Below are 22,372 nucleotides of genomic sequence, written 5' to 3'. Positions count from 1 at the left end.
TTGTAGACCTACATAGAGCCTCCTTGCGCATTAAACAATTTTACCTTCCCATGTGTCTTATTTACACAGCGATGTGAATAGGATGCACAAGCAGCTTCTACTGATTACAATGATATGCAGCATGCCTATATTCTGTGTGCGGCTGCGGGTGTATGTGCATGAGAAACTGTAAGGGCCGTATTCAATTGCCAGCGAAAAGTCCCGGACTTTTTTGCCGTCATCGCTAGTTTTGCCTCTGGAAAAGTATTGCGCTCGTCACCGCAATTCGCCCTATTCAATTGCAAAGGACACGAGAACGCGTCCAGACGAAAATGAAATCGGAGAAAAGTCTTGTAAGATTTGGGGAAATCACCCTGACACCCCCCAAAAGATGCACTGACATGCGAGATCACTATGGATGCCCCCGAATAGCCCTGCTGGAGGTATTTGAGGTGCTTATTAAATGCTCTCAATTGGTGCTATTTAGCGTCTTTACACAAGTGGTGAAGAATAGCATTTAGCAGTTTTTTTTGGTTAGAAGAAGTAGTCCCAGCAAATTTGGGGTACATGAAAATGGGTGCAAGCATTATTAAAATTAGCTAAAGTGTGTTTTTAAAAACATTTTAAAAAACTTTGGGCATACTTGGGGGACCCCCTGGAGCCGATTTAGCTAGTCTTTAAGTTTGTCCACCAACTTTTTTTTTTTTTGCCCCCAAAACAAAAGTACTTTTTAGGGGTGTTTGAAAGTATTTTATTTACTTTTTTTTTACCTTTGGAGGACTGTCTTGGCTTTTCGCCGGCAATTGAATACAGCCCTATGTTACAGTGTCACAGACCAGCAGACTTACAGAATTTACTCTGTTCTAGTAATTTTGTTTTGCAACAACTGCAGAATAAAGGCATATGGTCATTAGTTTTAAAAATGTTTGTGCTGTTTTATTAACCACTTAATTGACAATTTTTTTTCCAAAATGACACAACTTTATTTTTTTTATTTTATTTTATTTTTTTTAAGTTTAAAAAGTATTTAATAAAATATATTTAATATTTAATTTCTATTTTATTTACAAAAAAATATACCTAGGGGGTGTCCCCCCCCACTAACTCCTGTGTCCATAGGCCCCCACTTATGGGGGGTCACTTTCGACCCCCCATCAAAAATATCACCCCCCCAGTGTCAAAAGAGCCCCAGCAGTATCAACCACCACCCTCCCAGTGGTAATTGAGCCCCGTGGCAGAGCCCCCTTCCTCACCCCTATCATGGACAGCATAACCCCCCCCATTGCCAAACGATGCCCCCCCTACCATTACCCACCCTCCTCCGTGACCTAGCCCCGCCCCCTCACCCTATTGCAGAGTGCAGAGGAGCGTGGGGACTGATCAGTTCCCCGAAATGCAGTTGATCTCTGCACATGCAGAGATCAGCATATTTGTGCTCGGAAGGGAACTAAGTTCCCCTCCTCACATTTTACTTTAGGCGCATGCATCCCAGAGTGCAGTTCGCACAGCATTCTGGGGCATGATTCCAGCAGCGATATCAGCAATCATAGACCGCAGCATCAATGCATGGGGGTCCAGGTAGTCAGAGGAGACCCGTTCTGCACTTGTGCAGAAGAGATCTCCTCTGCTAAAGAAGACCAGAGACAGAGCGGGAATAGGCCAGGGACAGAGCAGGCTGGCGTGGTCGCATGTCATGCTGAACCTGCAGCTTGAACATTTGTATGGCCAAATCAACTATATGACTTTAAATATTCATACAAAGTGCTATATATTACACTATTTATGAGAAAACTAATTCTCACAAATGTTGGCAAATCCCAATATCAAAATTAAAATCAGCAATTCCATTAAAAATGAGGTGGGGTTTTTGTTCCATAGTTCACTGAAACAGGAAATAAAAAGAATCCTTATATTTAAATTTTTCCTTGGTTTGTTTCATCAGGCTGCTAGTAATAATTTAGTATGCTGCACAGTTTAATTGGAAGACCATTACCATATAATCACAAGGCACATGGTGTAAAGAGCAGACAGGCTTTTGAATGGCCTGTGTTCTGTAAAGTTCCTCCGTTCCCTTTCCCTACATATGACAAACATACAGTCTGTGGGACTGGTAGCCAAACTCTGCACCCTCCAGATTTATTTTGAAAAAGGAAATAGTTTACTTACGGGGTTTGTCTGACGCTGTTCGCATCTACGCAGCTCAGGCCTGATCTGTTTCAGACAGGCAGAAATTATTTTCTTTAATCTATCCTCTTTCCATCCTAATGAACTATATGAGACAGACAGGTAAAAGGTGAAGGGAGACCCACCAACAGAACAGACTATTAGAGATGTAGGATCTGCTGAATTCTAAGAATGTCACACTGCCAATAAGTAATATTCTACTGAATTCTAAGAATGTCACACTGCCAATAAGTAATATTCTACTGAATGCTAAGAATGTCACACTGCCAATAAGTAATATTCTACTGAATTCTAAGAATGTCACACTGCCAATAAGTAATATTCTACTGAATTCTAAGAATGTCACACTGCCAATAAGTAATATTCTACTGAATTCTAAGACTGTCACACTGCCAATAAGTAATATTCTACTGAATTCTAAGAATGTCACACTGCCAATAAGTAATATTCTACTGAATTATAAGAATGTCACACTGCCAATAAGTAATATTCTACTGGATTATAAGAATGTCACACTGCCAATAAGTAATATTCTACTGAATTATAAGAATGTCACACTGCCAATAAATAATATTCTACTGAATTCTAAGAATGTCACACTGCCAATAAGTAATATTCTACTGAATTATAAGACTGTCACCATGCCAATAAGTAATATTCTACACATCAGTTTAAATCATGTGTTGTGTGATCTACGACATAAATATTATATTAATACTACCGACCCGCCCCGGCTTCGCACGGGAGCAATTCGAATTTATGGCGATCGTCTTTTTTAACCGAGGTCTTGTAGATGACATTAGTCGTTTTCCCTCCTGACGTCAACACGAAAAGATTTAGTTTTGACGTGACACACATAAGGGTCACCATGAGAAAATCAGTCTCCACTTAGGTCAAATCCAGCCGCGTTAAGTGTCTGTCCCTGTGCTGTATTTATTGTCATGGCAAAGCGGACTCTTACCGGGAATTGGACTCTTTTGAAATTAAAGAATCGTTTTTCCCATAAATGGAATAGGAATGGTAAAAAAGGGAAAAACTGACATTTTGTATCAGTAACTGAGCTTACAATTTTCGGGAGAAATCAGATAATACATATCAATCTTTACATGGTATAAAATAAAGTCCATCGTTGTGATCTATCTTTAACGGTTTAGGCAGCGTACGCCAAGAAAACGCTTCTAGATCTGTATTTTCATAGACTTGTTTCACTAAAATCTTCACTGCCCGGCTCCCTTTTGTCACACATTAATGTTTAATACACCTGAACCTTCCTCGACAAATGCTCTATAAAATAGTAAAAACTGTATCAAAATCCGTCAAGTGGTTCTCGAGATCAGCCCGAACAGACAGACAGGCGCCTACCAGGAATTTATTTTATACTATGTATAGATACTGTACTCATTTCCAAGCAAAGGGTGAAAGGCATTAACAGAACATGTGATCATTCCGTTTTGTTCTGTTTAGTGTGTACAGATATACACATTTATTTCAAGTACTTTAACAGGAGAAAACAGTGGCCACTAAGTGTGCTGTATATTACCTCCACAGAATTACTGTTATAGTTTATGGCTCGAAACACAAGTACTTGGCTTGGAAAAATCAAAGCCCTCATTACAAGCAAAGTTAGAAAGCACTGATGTGCAATCACATTTAGAAACATGGGCTGCCATCTAAATCTGCCATTTCACAAAGGGGATGTCTGTTGTAGAAGCATCTTAATTAAAGTACAAAGCTTAGAAAATAATATTTTTTTTTTAAGTCAGAGTAATAGCAACAACCAAGTATGAGTGGATTTTTATTAGGGGTGTGCACCGGCCACTTTTCGTGTTTTGTGTTTTGGTTTTGGATCTGGATCTTTCTTCGTGTTTTGGATCTGGATTGGTTTTGCCAAAACCACCCTTCCGTGTTTTGGGTTCTGGGTTTTGTGTTTTGGATCTGTATTTTTTTTTAAAACAGCATAAAAACAGCTAAAATCACAGAATTTGTAGGTTTTTCTGCTCCTATGCTATTATTAACCTCAATAACCTTAATTTCCACTCATTTCCAGTCTATTCTGAACACCTCACACCTCACAATAGTGTTTTTATGTCCAAAACGTTGCACCGAGGTAGCTGGATGACTATGCTAAGCGACACGAGTGGGCGGCACAAACACGTGACCCATCTAGGCGTGAAACTGCAGTGGCAGACAGGATGGCAGTTTGAAAAACTAGGCCCCAAACTGTACATAATGCAAAGAAAAAAAAGAGGTGCAAGATGGAATTGTCCTTGGGCCCTCCCACCCACCCTTATGTTGTATAAACAGGACATGCACACTTTAACAAACCAATCATTTCAGCGCCAGGGTCTGCCACACAACTGTGGCTGAAATGATTGGTTCGTTTGGGCCCCCACAAAACAAGCTGGCAATTAATGTGTCCCTGCACAAACTGGCTCTATGGAGGCAAGATGTCATCCTCATCCTCCTCATCCACCGATTCCTCACCCTCTTCAGTGTGTACATCCTCATCCTCACAAAGTATTAACTCGTCCCCACTTGAATCCACCACCACAGGTCCCTCTGTACCTTCTGGAGGCTGGTCTCCCTGGAAGAGCTGATAATTCATTTTGATGAACATCATCTTCTCCACATTCTGTGGAAGCAACCTCCTACGCCTTTCGCTGACAAGGTTCCCGGCTGCACTAAACACTCTTTCGGAGTACACACTGGAGGGGGGGCAACTCAGGTAAAATAGAGCCAGTTTGTACAGGGGCCTCCAAATTGCCTCTTTTTCCTGCCAGTACAGGTATGGACTGTCTGCCATGCCTACTTGGATGCTGTCACCGATGTAATCCTCCACCATTCTGTCAATGGTGACAGTATCATATGCAGTGACAGTAGACATGTCAGAAATTGTTGCCAGGTCCTTCAGTCCGGACCAGATGTCCAAACTTGGTCCTGCCTGTCCTGCATCACCGCCAGCGGGTTGCTTAGGATACCTAAGTTTTTTCCTGGCAGCCCCAGTTGCAGGAGAAAATGAAGAAGGAGCTGTTGACGTGTCACGTTCCGCTTCAGCTGACAGTGTGTTCACCAGCAGGTCTTTGCACCTCTGCAGGCTTGTGTCGGCCGGAAAGAGAGACACCACATAGGCTTTAAACCTAGGATCGAGCACGGTGGCCAAAATGTAGTGGTCTGATTTCAACAGATTGACCACCCTGGAATCCTGGCAAAGCGAATGAAGGGCTTCATCCACAAGTCCCACATGCCGAGCGGAATCGCTCCGTCTTAGCTCCTCCTTCACTTTCTCCAGCTGCTTCTGCAAAAGCCTGATGAGGGGAATGACCTGACTCAAGCTGGCAGTGTCTGAACTGACTTCACGTGTGGCAAGTTCGAAGGGCTGGAGAACCTTGCACAACACGGAAATCATTCTCCACTGCGCTTGAGTCAGGTGCATACCCCCTCCTTTGCCTATGTCATAGGTGGATGTATAGGCTTGTATGGCCTTTTGCTGCTCCTCCATCCTCTGAAGCATATAGAGGGTTGAGTTCCACCGTGTCACAACCTCTTGCTTCAGGTGATGGCGGGGCAGGTTCAAGAGTGTTTGCTGGCGCTCCAGTCTTCGGCACGCAGTCGCTGAATGGCGAAAGTGGCCAGAAATTTTTCGGGCCACCCAAAGCGTCTCCTGCACGCCCCTGTCGCTTTTCAGAAAATTCTGCACCACCAAGTTTATTGTGTGAGCAAAACATGGGACGTGCTGGAATTTGCCCAGATGTAATGCCCGCACAATATTGGTGGCGTTGTCAGATATCACAAATCCCCAGGAGAGTCTAAGTGGGGTAAGCCACTGGGCGATGATTTCCCTCAGTTTCTCTAAGAGGTTGTCGGCGGTGTGCCTCTTACTGAAACCGGTGATACACAGCGTAGCCTGCCTTGTAACGAGCTGGCGTTTCTGAGATGCTGCTACTGGTGACGCTGCTGCTGTTGCTGCGTAAGGTGATACATCTACCCAGTGGGCTGTCACAGTCATATAGTCCTTAGTCTGCCCTGTTCCACTTGTCCACATGTCCGTGGTTAAGTGGACATTGTGTACAACGGCATTTTTCAGGACACTGAGGACACTTTTTCTGACGTTTCTGTACAGTCTCGGTATCGCCTGCCTAGTGAAGTGGAATCTAGACGGGATTTGGAACCGGGGACACACTACCTCCATCAATTGTCTAAATCCCACTGCACTAATGGCGGATACCGGACGCACGTCTAACACCAACATAGCAGTCAAGGCCTCAGTTATACGTTTTGCTTCAGGATGACTGCTGTCGTACTTCATCCTCCTCGCTAAGGACTGTTGGAGGGTCAATTGTTTAGTAAAAGTAGTGGTGTTCCTACTTCCTCTCTGGGATGATGAACGACTCCCAGCAGCAGCAACAGCAGCAGCGGCAGCAGTAGGCGTAGCAATGCAGGATCCTCCAGAGGAATCCCGGATAGGAGAGTCAGTCATGCCAGTGACATGGCCTGCAGGACTACTTCCGATCCTGACTAAGGAGGAAATTGACGAGGAGGGAGTTGACGGTGTGGTTTGCAGGCGCTTGGATACAACAGGACAACGGGATTTAGGTGTCCCTGGACTGCTTACGGTCTTAGCCAAAGTTTCTGAACTTGACAGTAACTTTTTATGAACGCGCTGCAGGTGCCGTATAAGGGAGGATGTTCCTAGGTGGTTGACGTCCCTACCCCTACTTATTTCACCTTTACATATGGTACATATGGCAAGACAGTTGTTGTCCGGATTTGGATAGAAATATTGCCAGACCAAAGAGGTGGAATGTTTGGTCTTCTGCCCAGGCATGACCGTGATGGGCTTTTTCATCCCACGGACAACAACTGTCTCCCCCGGAGCCTGATTTAAACAAACCACATCACCATCAGAATCCTCCTCGCCAACTTCCTCCTCAGCGCCAGCTACACCAGTATCCTCATCCTGTTGTACTTCAACAGTGACATCTTCAATTTGCATATCAGCAAGTGGACTGTGGGTGCTCCTTTCAGCACTTGCAGGGGGCATGCAAATGGTGGAAAGAGCCACCTCTTCCCGTCCAGTGCTGGGAAGGTCAGGCATCGCAACCACCACCACACTTGGACTCTCCTTGGGGATTTGTGATATCTTCTTAGAAAGCACAGTTCTTCGCTGTGCTTTTGCCAGCTTAACTCTTTTGATTTTTTTAGTGGGAGGAGGGCTTCCATCGTCATGTGAAGCTGAACCACTAGTCATGAACATACTAGGGATCGACCTTAGCCGTTCCTTGCCACTCCGTGTCGTAAATGGCATATTGGCAAGTTTACGTTTCTCTTCAGCTGATTTAAATGTCTTTTTCAAGGTCATTTTCCTGAACTTTGCCATTTGGGATTGTATGTGCCCTCTACTATGACATTGGGCATCGGCCTTGGCAGACGACGTTGATGGCATGTTATCGTCTATGTCATGACTAGTGGCAGCAGCTTCAGCACTAGGAGGAAGTGGTTCTTGATCTTTCTCTATTTTATTTTTATCGGAGAAAGTTTGGTCCTCCATTTATGTTATATCGATTTGATATATACGTGCGGCTAAACACAGAAAATAATTTTTTTTTTGGTTTGGACTGGAGTGTACTTTGTGGGTTACAGCACCCTTTAACGGTCAAGCCAGCCGGCCCTTTACTTATGACACAGGCGCACTCTTGGCACTACTTTGTTGATGCACGTGCGGCTACTGCGCACACAATTCACAAACACAGAAAATAATTTTTTTTTGGTTTGGACTGGAGTGTACTTTCGGGGGTTACAGCACCCTTTAACGGTCAAGCCAGCCGGCCCTTTACTTATGACACAGGCGCACGCTTGGCACTACTTTGTTGATGCACGTGCGGCTACTGCGCACACAATTCACAAACACAGAAAATAATTTTTTTTTTGGTTTGGACTGGAGTGTACTTTCGGGGGTTACAGCACCCTTAACGGTCAAGCCAGCCGGCCCTTTACTTATGACACAGGCGCACGCTTGGCACTACTTTGTTGACGCACGTGCGGCTACTGCGCACACAATTCACAAACACAGAAAATAATTTTTTTTTTGGTTTGGACTGGAGTGTACTTTGGGGGTTACAGCACCCTTTAACGGTCAAGCCAGCCGGCCCTTTACTTATGACACAGGCGCACGCTTGGCACTACTTTGTTGATGCACGTGCGACTACTGCGCACACAATTCACAAACACAGAAAATAATATTTTTTTTGGTTTGGACTGGAGTGTACTTTCGGGGGTTACAGCACCCTTAACGGTCAAGCCAGCCGGCCCTTTACTTATGACACAGGCGCACGCTTGGCACTACTTTGTTGATGCACGTGCGGCTACTGCGCACACAATTCACAAACACAGAAAATAATTTTTTTTTGGGTTTGGACTGGAGTGTACTTTCGGGGGTTACAGCACCCTTAACGGTCAAGCCAGCCGGCCCTTTACTTATGACACAGGCGCACGCTTGGCACTACTTTGTTGATGCACGTGCGGCTACTGCGCACACAATTCACAAACACAGAAAATTATTTTTTTTTTGGTTTGGACTGGAGTGTACTTTCGGGGGTTACAGCACCCTTAACGGTCAAGCCAGCCGGCCCTTTACTTATGACACAGGCGCACGCTTGGCACTACTTTGTTGATGCACGTGCGGCTACTGCGCACACAATTCACAAACACAGAAAATATATTATTTTTTTAGCACTTGGGGGGAGCACCCCTGATGGACAGAGCACCCCCTGGACAACACTACAGCACTCCTTTAGGACTGGGACACTGCACAGGACTTTGGAGTGGACACAGCCCCTATGGAGAACTGACTGCACAACACAGTCCAGCCAGCCCCTATGGACTTTGAAGTAGTGGACACAGCCCCTATTAACAACAGCAGCACAGCACAACACAGCCAGCCCCTATGGACTTTGAAGTAGTGGACAACAGCAGCACTACACTACACTACACTACACAGCCCTAACTCCCACCCTCCCTCTTCACTGTCCACAGCCGAGTGAGAAAATGGCGCCGACGTGTGTACCTTATATAGGATCCAAAACCCGCGAGACTCGGAAGGCGGGATGATGACGTTTTGCCTCGATTTCAGATCCGAGTCAGGCGGGAAAAGTCGAGCCTGACTCGGATCGGACTCGGATCGGGGGGGCTCGGGGGGGTTCGGATTTCAGAAATCCGAACCCGCTCACCCCTAATTTTTATATAATCTGCATCAGAAGCCGTCAAGCCCCCGATTTCGGGAACACAGTCCAGCGCAGCCTTGACCCCACCCCCAAAAGGCTTAGGGGCACGCGAATGTAGTTGCAGAAAGATAGAATGTAGTCGCAGATCTCTAAACATCGGAGATGTATGAAAACTATCGAATTTATGTACATCTCGGAATTAGGCCCTATGTCCATAAGTGTTGCAAATTATCTGGCTTAACTGGGAGGCTTATCCATTTAACATAATTCACTGTGATATTCCTTCCTAGGAAGTTTTCAGAACTTTCACAGCCATTATCTTGCTGAAAAAGCCCATCTGCAGATCAGATGGGTAAAGAGCTTCTATGATATATCCACCAACACTTGTCCAATCTGACCCTGTCACCAACTCCTCCAGTCTTTCTCTGTCAGTGGTGGTTCCTAGTGGGGTGGGGGTAGGGGGTGATCAGGGCGAACACCCCCTGTAATAAACACACCGTCTCCACTGCCGAATTGTTGTGTGAGTGAAGAGGTGCAGCTGGTTGAGAGCTATGCCCCAGTATGTTGAGGGGGGTCGCACCCACCCTAAGTGCCCTTGGAGTTGGTTTGTGTGTCATGGGGAAGTTGTCCTGATGCCCCTCCTTCCTGGATCTGCCACTGTTCTCTGCCTATCCCTCCAAACTGTTCTCTCTCACTTGAGCCTTATGTCTCACGTGTGTCACGTCCGTCTCTACCCATTCACACTGTCCATCCTTTGTGCTAAAGTATCGTCAGGGTTGGACTGGCCCACAGGTGTACAGGGGAAATCCCCAGTGGGCATTATTGCCTGAGGGCCCCATTGCATCCTCTATGGGTCAGGTTCCGGGCCATCCACTCAAAGTATGCATTGTTACTCTACTAGAGCAGGCCTGGTCAACCTGTGGCTCTCCAGCTGTTAAACTACAAGTCCCAGCATGCCTTACCAGAGTTTTAGCATTCCCTAATAGTAAAACTGTGGCAAGGCATGCTGGGACTTGTAGTTTCACAACAGCTGGAGAGCCACAGGTTGGCTAGGCCTGTACTAGAGGGTCAGTGACTTGATAGAGGAGTACCTGCCAAGCTGACAGCAGGTAAGTGTAACCCGCTATACACCACCTGAGAGTTGTGTATAGTAACACCATCAAATTCCGAAAATACATAATTTTTGGAATTTGATGAATAGCCTAATTTTTACATCCCCATACTAATGTACTAATGTATGGGGAGTGTGGAAATTATCGCAGGCGGACTTAACCAGCAGATATCAGTGATATCTCCTGTGTTAAATGAATACTAAAATAACGGTAATTAAGGAAAATGTCCTTAAAACCATTATTTTAGTGTTGATGAATTGGCTCCTGAGTGTTTCCACCAAAGGTTTCCTGTTTTGATTACATCACAAAAACATCTCCCCTCAAACAAGTAATGCGCCTGTAAGTACATTAATAAGTTGCTTTATGACCTGGCTCATTAAGTTTGATAAATCACCTGATAAATTGTGTGGCTGGAAGTGGTGACCTGCTTTCACGGTGCCAGTTTGATGAATCCGCTACATTACGTTTCTCTACATGTTGCTCATGTAAGCAGAGCTGTACAAATTGTGCAGATTAAAAAAATATGTTCAGGGAACTAGAAGATTCGATGGATTGGAAATAAGACAAACATTTCTCACTGTTTACTTGCTTGTTAAATGCGGTTGTGACTGCAAGTCAGGAACATTTGAAGTTGTTATGAGATATGTGAGATTAGTTTGCAGCTCCCCAAAGAATTTCAAGTAACTTAAACCAGAATCAAATCTGTTCTCTTACTCAAAAGCAAACAAAATGGATGCTTGGCTAAGCAAGTCAACAGGACTTATATTGTGCAATCCTGTACAACTCAACACCCGTGTACAAGAGCTGTATGAGGGCTGCGTTAGTCGACCTGTGCATTACACACGGTGGTGGCGGCCATTTTGAACGCTTTACCAATACTCATACACTAAGAGCCAGTTTTTTTTTTTAATGTCACTACCCATTGTTTGAAAACAGAATTTCTGACGTGATTGAAACTCCTAATGGACGCCCATGCAGTAGGTCTCTAAGAAAAGATTGTAGTAAGTAGCTTCGCCTCAGACACAAAAGGACTTGTAACCGTAAGTAAATTGCGCATAGCTGAAGCCTATTTAGCAATTTGGTGTCTGACAGGGTTTTGGGCACACTGAGTAACCCAAGTATATCATACTTGCCGACATTCAGCTCCCTCTTCCCGGGAGGGAACTGAATGTCTGCGCACAGCGGGGACGTGGCCGGGTCATGGGGTGGTTTTGGGGGCGGAGCCCGAGGTGGGACCACGCGGTTGCATCATCGTGGCTCCACCCCCTCTTCACAATGCCGATAATATTGGCATTGTGAAGCAGGGGGCGGAGCCACAATGACGCGAATCGCATCATTGGGCCCCCCGCTGCGGGGGTTTCTTGTAGTAGTCGGGGGGCAGGCAGCAGCCGGGAGGCTTGCCTGCCTTTCCGGGGGGTCGGGAGCTGCACCCGATATTCGGGAGGCTCCCGACCAAATCGGGAGGGTAGGCAAGCCTGAAGTATATTTGCCTTTAGGATCCTCCCGCCCCTGTCCAGCTCCTTCCTCTGGACATCGGGGCTCTTGTGCGAATGCGTGACCTGTAGGTCTCTTGATGAAGTATAGCTATTTATATTAGTGGACATTCCACATTCCAGCAGAAACATGCTCACTGTGCTCCTCAGAACCATCCTGTCATATCATTAAACTGCGAGAAGTATGAAAGCTTTCTGATTTACTAGGAATGGTCGCTTGAAATGACAGTCACATGATCCTTAGCCCAAGTCAACAACTAAGTTAAATTATGCATTATGGCAGGTGCAGGTAATCATAACTGTACATTGCTATTTGCTGCTGCTCATACTACACTATTAATGATAGAGTTTTCAAAACAGCTCAAGAGATACACTTCAATTCATGTTTGTTTTGCTGCCTGACAGAAATATCAATAAAACCAGGATATTTCCTGTGGGCTCACCTGATGCAGGGGTTAGAAATAGTCCTTGTCTCAGCTGTTTTGCAGTCTAGATAAGGAGATAACTGTATATTGAAGTGATGTTTGTTTTATTATTTATATTTACTAAAGGAATGCCATGGCTACCACATAAAGAACATTGGGCCTGATTCAGACCCACTCGCGAGCGGCTGTCCGCTCGCAAGTGGGTCGATGTTGTGCACTGCGCATGTGCACGACGGCGAGAGCTCCGTCGTGTGCATGCGCCAGACGCGACGAGCGAAGGACTTTCCTTCGCTCGTTGTGTCTGATCAAAGGGGGCGTGCTGTCGATGTTGATTGACAGCACGCCCCCTTTGGTGGGCGTGCCGGGGGCATGCCTCCCTGACTGGGGCGTTCCCAAGGGAACGCCTACCGTCAGAAGCCGGCCCACTGACATCACTAGTGATGTCAGTGGGAGTGATTTTGGCTCTGATAGAGCCAAAATCTCTCCGGGCCTTGCGGTTGAAAACCTCAACCGCAGGCCCCGGCTCGCAGTGGCGATGGTTGCGATGGTCAAGACCATTGCGGCCATCAAACTGCACGCTTGTATAGGCTGTGGGTGGTGACCCACAGCTATACGAGCGTCCAGGAGGACGCTCCATAATTATGGAGGGCGGCCCTCATTCAGAACGTGCGCTCTGCTCAGAGCGTACGGCTCTGAATGAGGGCCATTGCTTTTACGTTGTCATTGCTTTCCAAAATGTCCTGTTTGGTGAAAGCTGAGAAAATAAATAACTACAAGACTGTTCTCACACTGCAGAAACAAATACATTTCGTCCGCAACCTGCAAAAAATTTGGCAGGGGAGACATTAAGGAAGCAGATTGATGGTATGGCAAATATTAATTTTTTATAGAATGATATATTACAGCAGATGGACATTTTGAATTATGACCTTAAAAACCCAGCGACTAAGCTGCAATGATATGACAGACTCTGACAGTGATAGAATTTTGGAAATAAATGAGACAAAAGTGCAGATATTAACAATGATATATAAATGTAAAGAATATTTTATCTATAGTTACTACTCCAAGCTATTATCATGGTTATTTATCTACTAGTTTGTCCTATTCATGACTATGTAGCCTGATAGCGCCCCTCAATATTAATATCTATGATGTTATCCAGGGTTGGACATAGTGGATGTCCTGAACCACCATTCAGGGCCGTTACTAGGGGTGTGCATCCGGTGCCACCACACAGAGCGCAAGGGCTCTGTTGGTGGCACATTTGCCACCACACGGCCTCTCGCTTCTGGCTAGCACGGTGCCGTGGAGGGATCCTGCAGATCCTTCTCCCAGTAGTTCTTGTGAATAGTAGCCTATAGGCTGCAATGGCTAACACCATCTTCATATGGCATTAGCTACTGTGGCCAGTGGAGCTTGGTAAATTTCGGCAAAAGAGCAGCCGTCATAGAAACATATGGGAGCTGCTTTTGCAGGGAATACGGGAGACTGCAGCAGATACAGAATATCCAATATCTATTGCATTCCCCTATACATACATTCAGAGGAAACTTCTTATCTGCCCACTGGTTTTTGGGGGGATATCAGGAAAATAATTACTGATAAATAGGCCCATAAGTATCACGAAGAGAAGTATTTTGATGATCATTTTATTTTTTAAAAGAAAAAAAAAAAAAAATAACTACAATATGTACAGTAGCTATTAGAGATACAGTCAGGTCCATAAATATTGGGACATTGACAGAATTTTCAGATTTTGGCCTCTATTCACCACCACAATGGTTTTGAAATGAAACAAACAAGATGGGCTTTAACTGCAGACTTTCAGATTTAATTTGAGGGTAATTACATCCAAATCGGGTGAACGGTGTAGGAATTACAACAGTTTCAATACGTGCCTCCCACTTTTTAAGGGGCCAAAAGTAATGGGACTATCAACTCTAAAGCTATTTCATGGACAGGTGTGGGCTATTCCCTCGTTATTTCATTATCAATTAAGCAGGTAAAAGGTCTGGAGTTGATTCTAGGTGTGACATTTGCATTTGGAATCAGTTGCTGTCAACTCTCAATATGAGATCCAAAGAGCTGTCACTATCAGTGAAGCAAGCCATCATTAGGCTGAAAAATCAAAACAAACCCATCAGAGAGATGGCAAAACATTAGGTGTGGCCAAATCAACGATTTGGAACATTCTTAAAAAGAAAGAACGCACCGGAGAGCTCAGCAACACCAAAAGACCCGGAAGACCACGGAAAACAACTGTGGTGGATGACAAAAGAATTATTTCCCTGGTGAAGAAAAACCCCTTCACAACAGTTGGCCAAATCAAGAACACTCTCCAGGAGGTAGATGTATATGTGTCAAAGTCAACAATGAAGAGAAGACTTCACAAGAGTGAATATAGAGGGTTCACCACAAGATGCAAACCATTGGTGAGCCACAAAAACAGGAAGACCAGATTAGAGTTTGCCAAACAACATCTAAAAAAGCCATTACAGTTCTGGAACAACATCTTATGGACAGATGAGACAAAGATCAACTTGTACCAGAGTGATGAGAAGAGAAGGAAAGGAACTGCTCATGATCCAAAACATACCACCTCATCAGTGAAGCATGGTGGTGGTAGTGTCATGGCGTGGGCAGGTATGGCTGCCAATGGAACTGGTTCCCTTGTATTTATTGATGATGTGACTGCTGACAAAATTCAGCAGAATGAATTCTGAAGTGTTTCAGGCAATATTATATGCTCATATTCAGTCAAATGCTTCAGAACTCATTGGACGGCGCTTCACAGTGCAGATGGACCATGACCCGAAGCATACTGCAAAAGCAACCAAAGAGTTTTTTAAGGCTAAAAAGTGGAATGTTATGCAATGGCCAAGTCAATCCCCTGACCTGAATCCGATTGAGCATGCATTTCACTTGATGAAGACAAAACTGAAGGGAAAATGCCCTAAGAACAAGCAGGAACTGAAGACATTTGCAGTAGAGGCCTGGCAGAGCATCACCAGGGATGAAACCCAGCGTCTGGTGATGTCTATGCGTTCCAGACTTCAGGCTGTAATTGCCTGCAAAGGAATTGCAACAAAGTATTAAAAAGTGAAAGTTAGATTTAGGATTGTTTAGTTTGTCCCATTACTTTTGGCCCCTTAAAAAGTGGGAGGCACATATAGAAACTGTTGTAATTCCTACACCGTTCACCTGATTTGGATGTAATTACCCTCAAATTAAATCTGAAAGTCTGCAGTTAAATCATGTTTTGTTTGTTTCATTTCAAAGCCATTGTGGTGGTGAATAGAGGACAAAATATGAAAATTCTGTCAATGTCCCAATATTTATGGACCTGACTGTATGTCCTAGTGATTGTAGAACGAAGACATTTGTTTACTGAAGGATTGTCCAAAACATGCCAGAATCCTGATATGCTCAGTGATTTCATGAGGCACCCAACTGTTATGCTATATAGATGGCAACACCGAGGCTTTGTGCCCCGGTAAGCACGTGCATAGAGTGTGAGCAAGGGCGGTTTAAAAGAGGAGGGGGCCCGTGTGCAGACTACTCCCTATGTCCCCCTCCTCTCTGTGGTGCAGTAGACACTGGCGTTGTGCCAGAGTGTACTGTCCATGTGCAGGTCTCAGGTAACATGGCGCCCGCGCCATTGTCCCGGAAACACCTTCTACTACGTATACGCAAATCTCCGGGAAAATGGCTGCAGCACCATTTTCCCTGTGATTTGCGCTGTTACAGGATGGGGAGGCCCACCGCTACACGTGGGCCTCCCCATGTGTGCACCACACACCCTGCCCCCATTATGCTGTAAGGTTCCGAATTGGAGCAGCCTGGTCTACAAGTTCTGTTTAGAGGTAGATTAATCAGCAGTTTCTACATGATTTACACTAAATGGTATAACATTCCTCCTATGTATCTAGTGTCTAAATGTGCCATGCTAAAAGTGAAAATGTCTACATTCAGCATGCTGAGGTTTTGTTGATGGAATAAGTATGCCAGGTTACTCGCATCTTCAGGGGTACACATCACGCCGCCCAGTGTATTCCCACCCGCAGCCATTATCACTAGTATTAGCACTTACACCTTCCCCATGATGGGTCCAAAAGAACCGTCTGCAATAGACGTCCCCTCTGCAATAGGAATGACTCAGAATAAGGCGCCATTCCGGCTACACGCCCACAAGACAGTTCTCTTGTTGCCGGAACATATATTTCACATATGGAATGAAACAGCAGAGACCCATACGACTCAGAATTGCCTGATGACACGCATAAATGCGTATGTTCACTACTGAGCATGTGCAGTCTGCTAACATTCCGCCACATACAGAGCTGTGTGCGATGTGTCATATTCAGGCCCAGAAAGATCCTTAATAATACAGACAGGGACATATAATATGCATGAATACTATTCCATATACACAAATAAATATAGTTTACTTATCTATTTTGTGCCGTGCTGTTAAAAAAGTGTAAATGCACAATCAGATTTCCCATATAAAGAAAAGGTTATTCTCTGTGAAAATGATCCAATGCAGAACATAGAGAATTTGTGTTAGGATCAGAATTATTGGCTACAACTGTAAATTACAATATAAAGAGTGCCCAGGTAAAAACAAATGATTTTCAATAACTCAATGAAATGCATAACTGACTAATTATCAGGTTACTACATTAATTACTAATACTGGGCTTGGGATGGAATCTACAACTATCCAATACATTCTTCGTTTATTTTTCCAAAACTCTAAACCACAGTCTGAATGCACAAGAGTGACTATATTTCGCAGGAAACTCCATCTGGTACGGTAATTTGGGTGGTCTGGAGTGTTCAGGCAACTTGCGGTCTCTTAATCAATGAACTATAAAACTAAAAGACTGGCAGATCATGTTAGCAGTTGTAATGTGAGGGCAGCTTGAGGGGATACATGTGATACCATATTATCTAAAAGTGATACCTTCAGTGGCTTTCAAGAAAAAAAAAAAATGAATGTAAGCTAACTAGGTACAAAGTTCTTTTTTTTCATAGACGCAGTGCTGTAGTCATATTTTGGTTTCTCCTGCCAACCTGCTTTAAACAGACAGAATAAAATCACAGGAGAAAATAAAGCAGGCCTAAGTACCTTTGATCCCAATGCCATGCATGGTCTCCGGTGACAAACGGAGCTTGGAACAAAATGTATATTTCAACAAAACTTCTGAAGCTATGCAAATGTTATATACAATATACAGTATATAGGGCCTGATGCAGAGCCGCTCGAAAGCGACCGCTCGTTCGCTCCGAGCGATGTTTGCCCAACTGCGCATGCGTACGGATCGTAATACGCATGCACGAACCAGTCAGTGCGGCCGAAATTCATTTGTTCGCTAAATAGCGAATGCCTGCTATTCTGAGTGACAGAATGAGGCGTATGTGGGTGGTAACAGGGGAAGGTGCTTGAAAACGGGGAGTGGAGATCCGAACGCAGGCGTGCTTAAAGGTCAAAACGGGCGTTTTAAGGGTGTGCATAATTAATACAGCAGCGTCATTGACCACGTCACTGGGTTATTTTATAGTCAGAACTGCTTGCAAGATTGTGGTAGCAAACACCAACCACAAGAATAGCGAGCAGTTCATACGCTGGTCGATGTACTCGTTTAATCTAATAAATAGCGGACATGACGTAGGATGCGAGCGGCCAGGGGGCGTATTTTTTCAAAAAACGAATGCAAGTTTTATTCGCTCGTTCAGACATAGAGGCGTGAACAGACCGCAAAGAGCGAACGGTTCATTTGAATAGCCACCCCTATTTTCTGGACGAACGACCGCAAATAGCGTCCGGCTCTGAATCAGGCCCATAGACACTTCTCAAAAGTGACACAGAGCAGGTTGGCAGGTATCAGCACACTGCTCATTTTCATTTCAGAGGGAGAAAAAGACTGGCAGAGGCTTACATGTTAAACAGGACAGCAATGGTGTAAAGGCTCATACACACAGGGCCTAATTCAGACCCGCTCGCGAGCGCTGAACGCTCGCTAGTGAGTCGATGGTGCCCTAATGCGCATGCGCACAACGGAGGGAGCTCCGTCGTGCGCATGCGCGAGACCCGCATAGCAACAACCAAGCTGTCGCTATGGGTCTCGCACCAAAGGGGGCGTGCTGTCGATGGTGAGTGACAGCACGCCCCCTTTGGTGGGCGTGCCGGGGGCGTTGCTGCCCAGACAGAGACGTTCCCATGGGAACGCCTACCGTCTGGGACCGGCCCCACTAACATCACTAGTGATGTCAGTGGGAGGGCTTTTGGCTCCTCCTGGGCTTGCGGCAGCGAGACCCTACCGCAGGGTCTCATCGCAAGCCCGATGGTCGCGATGGTCATGACCATCGCGACCATCTTTTTGGCTGCTCGCATAAGCTGTTGGTGGTCACCCGCTCCATTTTTAGGTAGGAAGGCCCTGATTCAGAGCGAGCGATCTGGTCAGAGCGTCCGGCTCTGAATCAGGCCCACAGTTCGATGTGCTGTATGAACGATATTGGGGAAAGATTTCCCTTGAACTTTCTGTAGTGCAGGACAAATGATATTGGGTGTACACACTGATGGATATCTTTCAGTGAAGTCATCCTGCCACATCTCTGAACAGGAAATTGTTGACGATATCGTTAGATTAAGTGGCAAACGCAGGATTTCTAAAGGGGGGTTTCCAAATGCCTGATTTTAGAGTGAGTGTGGCCAGTCCATGAAGAGGGTAGAATTAGCACTTAACCAGCTTTAATATGCGTCATACAAAGTGTATTGTGTGTCATAATTCCAGCATATAGAGGACCAGCAATCACTGTTACCCTTTAAATGCGGCAGTAGGGCCATCCTGCCTGAGCTGAATGGTTTTATTTTAGATGTAGGCACCATTCCAGAGTATTAGAGCAAGTCCGGGAGTCTGGGGGAGCAGCAGAGGAACATAGCACTGCCCTTAACATATATGTACATATTGGGCTCTGTAGCAGCACATCCTTAACAGTGAATGTATTCCAGATCTCCTAGTTGGTTCACAGGTTATTTATTACTGGGGAGGGTGGGTTTCCAGGCAGACGGAACCCTCCCCTGCGTTTGCCTATGAGATTGGCATGCATGCATGGACAACAAAAGACATCGTTAACGACCCACAGGAGCGCGCATCGTTGGTCGTTCACTGCATACACACTGAACGATATATCGTTGAACAATATTTTTATCATCCATATCGTTAATAAAAATCGTCTAGTGCGTATGCGGCTTAAGAGGCAGAACCGTCCAGATCTCTGATGGAACCCGGTACAGGGAAGGCGTGGCAAAATAAAAAATAACAGAAAAACACATAAAACAAAATAACACAAAACATGACACCTTTGCAGTATGATCTTATATACCATAATGTTGCACATCGTTATTTCTTTAGCAATGCATTTTGTGGAAAAATAAGTAATTGCGTGAAATATTTGATGAAATGCCTTTGATTAAGTCCAAATGAAAGTCTGTTTACTTTACTGGTGAAGAATGCATCATAAAATAGAATCAGACATTAAGCAAACACTGTGCCGAAACAGATTTCCACACATATTGTTCAACCACACGTTTTGCACTGATATGATTAAAACGTAGCATTCAAGATCATTCAAGGATTTATATAGGGTATATGCTAAAATATTTTGTCTTAGAAAAAATTCAACAAAATGTATAAAACCTGTAAAGTACCTAAAAAAAATGATTTGCCAATAACACAATTTTTATCAGCCAACACTGGAGCACTGAGGCTCCCAATCTAACAGGACACAAACAATTTCATAAAACAAAATGGCGGAGGCCCTTATCTGACGCCATTCTCCCTCCCTCATACTGTCAGTGGCCCAGCACACGTCACTGGTTGGGCTGCAGTGGGAGAAAGTTCGCTGTTGCTGAGTAGCGGCAGCATCCTCTGCTGTAAAGGGGAACGATCACACTGACCGGGTCCCCCCCCTGCCTCGGATTTGCACCAGGCTGAGAGGCTCACAGCAACCCCCTTTCCAGCGCACAGAGCCGTTTCGTGTCGCTGCACTTTTTTTTTTCCTCCCTAAGGGGGCGTGGCCACGCCTTCCACAATTAGGCCACGTCCGTTTCCCCTGGGCCGGCTCTCTACAGCCCTGCTTATGACATGTCACGATGGTTAAGGTTCTGCTGAAATACCGTCTCAGTTCAGTTGTCTGATCCAGTGGGAAATGTATTAAAGATTCTAAAGAGGACAGGTGAAGAAGTTGTCCATGACAACCAATCAGCTTGTACTGTAGCTATCATTTTATAGAATGTACTTGATAAAGGATAGATAGATAGATAGATAGATAGATAGATAGATAGATAGATAGATAGATAGATAGATAGATAGATAGATGCTGATTAATTGCTATGGACAAATTCTCTACTTGTCCTCTTTATGTTTAATACACCCCACCCCCACCCAGTAAGCTCAATTGTCATTGCTGTTGCCATCTCTGTTTCTTATCTGGCCAAGACGAGAGCTGCCACCACAACTTCTGAGTCTATCAGTCAGCATGATGCCAAACAATATACATGGCACACCTACTATCAGCTGCAAATGAAACACAGAAGTGCCCATGTAGTCAAGGGCGTCACAATAATTTTATGTTAAGGGGAGGCAAGAGATGATTTAATTTTAGCGTGCCCCCCCCCCATTACTCCCACCCCTCCAACTTACCTGTTGCGGGTCGGTAGCATGAAGGAGGAGGAAGCCGTCACCAAGTAAGAAGGGTAGGGTGGAACCATCAGGGAGGAGTAGGCACAGAGGAAGAGGTGTAATGGGTGGTCTTTTAACTTAAAGACCGCCCATTACACCTCCTCCACTGTGCAATGCAGGGGCTGTGTGGCCTATAGCTATAATACACAGCCCCTGATTGTCGGCGGACACCACTCCCCTGGTGCCTCTCAATGGCTACTTCATATTTTATTCCTCCATTTTCCACTGTAGAGTATGTCCTTATTCTAACTGTATCACACCACCGGTAGCTGTGCAGGAATGCCAGCCACTATGGCTGCTATAACATAAGTGGCTAATGATAGTGCTAGTAGTGATAATGCTACTGCCTTACCATAGTCATACACTTTCTCCAGTGCCAGCTACAATTGTTACTCTATACCGTATGTATTCGTTGCTCCTCAAAACCTCTTGTTATCTCATTTGAGCAGTGACATCTTTAACTTTCATATAATAATTTTTATTATATATGTTTGTATTATGATCCCTCCCTCAATATACAGCATTGAGTATTATATTTGTGCAAGCTAAATAAAAGATAATTATTAAAGTAGTAAGGCTATATACTGTAACTGTAACATAAAAATGAAAATCCAATGCATAGCATGTAAGATACAGTACAGTATGTTTGCTGCAACATAACTGGCCTCTGCGCACTCTACGCTTGACTTTGCCACCTACTTCACTTCTAAAATTTACTACATTTGTCAGGACATTACATCCTGCCAGACCCTCAGCACCCCACCTCCTCCTTTCCCAGCCTACTCCTCCCCATCCATCTTAATAACTCAAGTCAAAGCCCTCATCCGGTACTCCCCTCCTTCAGACTCCCTCATTGACCCTTTCCCCTCCTGCCTCTCTCCTTTAGCCTGTTCCCATCTTGCCCACCTCCTCGCTCTCTCCCTCTCATGAGGCACTGTCCCCTTTGCATTCAAGCATGCCCTTGTCTCCCCCTTTCTTTAAAAAACTTCCTTTGATCCTAACACTCTCTCCAACTACCAACCCATCTCTCTCTTCCCTTTTGCCTCCAAACTCCATGACCATATTGTTTACTAAAGTCTTACTACTTTTCTTTCTTCCCACTCCCTGCTTGACCCATTTCAGCCTGACTTCCATCCACTCCACTCCACTCCACTCCACTGAAACTGCCTTCACAAAAGTCAGCAATGACCTCCTTGCTGCCAAATCCAA

This window comes from Taudactylus pleione, unplaced genomic scaffold (assembly GCF_031769625.1).
Source record: "Taudactylus pleione unplaced genomic scaffold, aTauple2 ptg000201l, whole genome shotgun sequence".
Classification (NCBI taxonomy): domain Eukaryota; kingdom Metazoa; phylum Chordata; class Amphibia; order Anura; family Myobatrachidae; genus Taudactylus; species Taudactylus pleione.
This window is presented reverse-complemented; position numbering follows the sequence as displayed.